The 4,522-nt window shown below is 45.8% G+C and overlaps 1 non-coding gene across 1 annotated transcript; it reads left to right on the forward strand.

The window, feature by feature from the left end:
- Positions 1–3,291: 3,291 nt before the first annotated feature.
- LOC117693881 (small nucleolar RNA SNORA17) lies at positions 3,292–3,426 on the forward strand. Its single transcript, XR_004604480.1, has one exon. It is a non-coding gene; the product is annotated as a small nucleolar RNA SNORA17 (small nucleolar RNA).
- The last annotated feature ends 1,096 nt before the right edge of the window (positions 3,427–4,522 follow it).

Consider the following 4,522-nt stretch of genomic DNA (forward strand, 5'->3'; position numbering starts at 1 on the left):
TTGAACAGGATGTGGGGAGATGGTTACTGCAGACTCTTGGAAGAGAAGCATGCCTCACTCAGACTATGTGGGAGAGGGGATTGGAACTCTGTCCCCCACTTGGATGGAGGCTTCCTGCATGGCTGTGACAATGGGGTGTATTCCCAGCCATCCTTTTTCTGCAGCATACACTAAGACATTCCCCCAAAGGAAAAATGTTATTTGCACTGTGGATCCCAAGAAATACATGGAGAGCCAAATTAAGTTATCATCAGAATCTGCTGATTATAGAGTGGGAATAAATATTCCTGTGATAACTGCACTTGATTTTCTCGATTGGTCTACAGCACATTCTTGCTACAGTTCAGCTGTTGTTTACAACAAATACCCAGTGGGGCCACAACACTTCTGGAGATAGGTAATCCCTCAGCCTTCTCGAAAGAGCTCTGTCACCTTTCAGAAGCACCAAATGTTCCCACTCAAGCAAAAATGAAACTGGCAGCCTCTTGCCTGTTCTTTGCATAGTTCAAATCACAGAAAACCCCTGAAGCAATCATTTCCTTGACAACTGTTCGTATATTCTACTCAGTGACCTGGAAAAGCTCTATCTGGGCCACTTTGTGACATCCCCATTCCTTTCCCTGTTCTCTTGGATCCTATAAGGCCATGATGAAACTCTGGCAAAACAGACTTCCCTAAAGCTGTTTGTTGGCTACATCACCAACAGCAAAATGGTCACACATGTATACCAAAGCAACATCAAACACCCAAGATAGAAATGTCACTTAACGCTTTAAGGTGTTCTGCATAAATGGACTGCAACTTTAAAACAGAAATCAATTACTAAATTCTATGTCCAGACCGTACCTCTTGGGTCTGCCTGTCCTAGGTTGCATAGAAGATGACACAGGTAAAGGAAACCCCCAGAGCCAAGGAAGGCTTATGGCAGAAGCAGCCACCACCCATGGAGAACCCACTCTACTCAGTTATGTTAACCAGCTTCCTCTTATTATAATGAAATACCTCAGACCATTAGCTCATAAAGACAAAGGATTCTTTTGGCTCATTGTTTTAGACATTCCTGTCCAAGATCATATGGCCCCATTACTCTGGGCCTCTGGTAAACCAAGCACAGTGCTACAAACATGTCTTAGACTGTATTGCTCATCATGAGCCTGAAGGAAGACAGACAGACTGGGGTCCCCAGTGGCACACTTTAAACAACCTAAGGACTTCCAGGTGAGCCTCCAAGTCCTAAAAGTTCACACAACTTCCAGAAATTGCCACTTAGGGGACCAAATATTCAACATATAGATCTATGGGGGAAACCACTTAAGTGTAAACCTTTGCAGAAGTGAAATCTGTATTGAAGACTCTTAACTCTCCTGTTGCCAATCTGTTCTCTCAAATTTAAGTTGCGCTTATGACTACTGTGATTGTCAACTCAACATAATCTAGATTCATCGGGGATATAGGTCCCTAGGGTTGCCTGTGATGGGTTATCTCAGTAACCTTAACTGATATGAGAAGAACCATCTTGACTATGGGCAGGACTGTTCCCAAGGTAGAAGAGCCTAGACTGTATAAAATGGAGGTAATAAGATGAGCACTGGGAAGCATTCGCCTCTCTGTTTCTTGACTGTAGATGTGATTCCAGATTCCAGAAGCCGCTGCTACCTTGAATTCCCAGATAGGATTGACTGAACTCATGAACTATGAGCCAGAATGAATTCTTTCTCCTGTATGTTGCTCTTGTTAGAATATTTTATCATAGCACGGGGGTGGGGTGGGGACACTATGGCAGCAACTCAGATAAGACTAAATCTCCCAACTTACTTCTAACTTTAGACTTGCATCTGAACTAAAAGTGATATAAGAACCTTCTGTCTCAAAAGGAAAGACAGAAGTATTTCACTTGAAGTTTTTCTTGCCACATTGTCCAGAGAGTAGACAGAACTAGAAGTAGTGTCATAGATCATAAGCTAGATGCGATGCTATGATCTAGACACCATGCTAGAAGGAGAGCAGAAATAACAAGCTAAGGTCCTAGTTATCCAACATTATCAAAGTATCTCTGCCTTGGTTGTACCCACACTGCCATCATGTAAGGCACAATCTTTTGTGTTCGCATTGCCGTGTAAGGCATAATCTTCTGTGTTCATGATGTCATGTAAGGCATCGTCTTCTCTGCTTGGAGCCACTGGTATTTTCCCTTTGTTATTTCTGTTAGACTTAATACTACAGTTAAAATAAATCAAAGGCTGGGACTCTGAAAGATGGATGTCTTAGTCTGTTTTCTGTTGTTATAATGAGTATCGCCAACTGGGAAATTCACAAACAATATACATTTGCTTGGCTTGTGGTTCTGGAGATGGAGAAGTTTAAGCTTATGATAGTAGTATCCAGTAAGTGTCTTCATGTTGAATCATAGCATGGTAACAGGGCAAGCTTATAGTCAAGACAAGAGCACGGAGGTGAATGAATCCTTCATATCCTGAGAAAATTACTCACATTGCTAAAAATGCCATTAATCTGTTCGTTCCCCAGAGCAAAAGCCTCAATACCTAATCAGCTCTGTAAGGAGCCACCTCGTTATGCTCTTTCAATGACAACATATTTTTACCACCAGTTTTCTTTCTTTCTTTTTTTTTGTTCTTTTATTGGGTATTTTCTTTATTTACATTTCAAATGTTATCATCTTTCCAGGTCTCCCCTCTGGAACCCCCATCCCATTTCCCCTCCCCCTACCTCTCCACCACCCACCCACCCACTCTGGCCTTCCCACCCTGGCATTCCCCTACACTGGGGCATCGAACCCCCTCAGGCCCAAGGGCCGCTCTTCCCACTGATGTCCAATAAGGCCATCCTCTGCTACATATGCAGCTGGAGCCATGGGTCCCTCCATGTGTGCTCTTTGTTTGGTGGTCCAGGTCCCGGGAGCTTCAGGTGGGTCTGGCCAGTTGACATTGTTGTCTCCCCCATGGGGATGCAAACCCCCCCTCAGCTCCTTTAGACCCTTCTCCAACTCCTCCATTGGGGACCTCGCACCCAGTCCAGTGGTTGGCTGAGAGCATCTGCATCTGTATTTGTCAGGCTCTAGCACAACCTTTCAGGAGGCAGCCACATCAGGCTCCCATCAGCGATCACTTCCCAGCATCCACAATATCCTCTGGGTTTGGCAACTGTATGTGGGATGGATCCCCAGGCATCACCAGTTTTCTATGAGACATCAAACCACAGCTTAGCTCTATCAGGTTATTTTAGTTATAAACAAGAGAACAGAACATTAATTAAGGTTAAAAATGGTAATTACCTACCCCTAGAAGCATGGCAGCCGTGGCTGCTGCATCACATGTATAAAATCAGTAGGTAGCAGAGAAGAGAATGACTACGACTATGATCAGCGTTCTGACCTTTGAACACCTGAATGATTAGTATCCTTACATTCCCTTAAAAACATAAAAAGCAAAAAAGCAAGAGCCTGAGATGAGCAACAGTCAGGCACTATGCAGGCTGGGTAGGGAGAAGTAGGTCATGCCTAAGATGATCCTTGCCCAGGATCATAGCACTCCTGAGACCATTCCTGAAATGGCCCCAGATACTCAGACACGCCAGGCATCACTAAGAGGAGCAAGTAAGTGGTGGAGAGATGGAAGAGGAAGATAAAGAGAAGGATGAGGATGCAGTGAAGAAGAGGCAGGACTGGAGACTCAGGATAGTAAGAAACAGTCTGGTGTAAGTAGCTGGTAATACCACCTGGGACCACAGTGGAATCCTGGTCTGTCCTTCCACTTGGGTCACATCTGAATCCATGGACCTGGGACCACAGTGGAATCCTGGTCTGTCCTTCCACTTGGGTCACATCTGAATCCATGGACCTGGGACCACAGTGGAATCCTGGTCTATCCTTCCACTTGGGTCACATCTGAATCCATGGACCTGGGACCACAGTGGAATCCTGGTCTATCCTTCCACTTGGGCCACATCTGGATCCATGGACCTGGGACCATGGTGGAATCCTGGTCTGTCCTTCCACTTGGGTCACATCTGGATCCATGGACCTGGGACCACAGTGGAATCCTGGTCTGTCCTTTCACTTGGGCCACGTCTAGATCCATGCACCTGCAGTACAGGGATCTGTTACTACCAAGGCTAGGCAGACAGTCCCTGATCTGGGCTACCTGATGACATGTCGTCTGAGTGCTGTGCAGAACTGGCTCCACCCCCTAACCTGGTTATCATAGGAGAGCTGGCTCTGGGGACATGAGAGCAGAAGAGGCTGACCCTGAGACCTGGCCATGCCACCTGTGTGGCAGCATGGATGAGGAAGAGACACTTTCCTATCCCCTACTCACTCCCCAGCTGGGACAGGCAGGCAGAACTGGCCCTGAAATCATGAGAGTAGGAAAGCTCCTGTAGCTGCCTGCAACTACAGTTAACCAGGTTCTCCTGAGAGGAAGCCTGGGAATTAACAGGAAGGCGAGAGAAACATGGGGCCAAGACAAAGTATTCTGATCAAGGCCCGAAGTTTAATAATTTGCTT

This window comes from Arvicanthis niloticus, chromosome 21, assembly GCF_011762505.2.
Source record: "Arvicanthis niloticus isolate mArvNil1 chromosome 21, mArvNil1.pat.X, whole genome shotgun sequence".
Taxonomy (NCBI): domain Eukaryota; kingdom Metazoa; phylum Chordata; class Mammalia; order Rodentia; family Muridae; genus Arvicanthis; species Arvicanthis niloticus.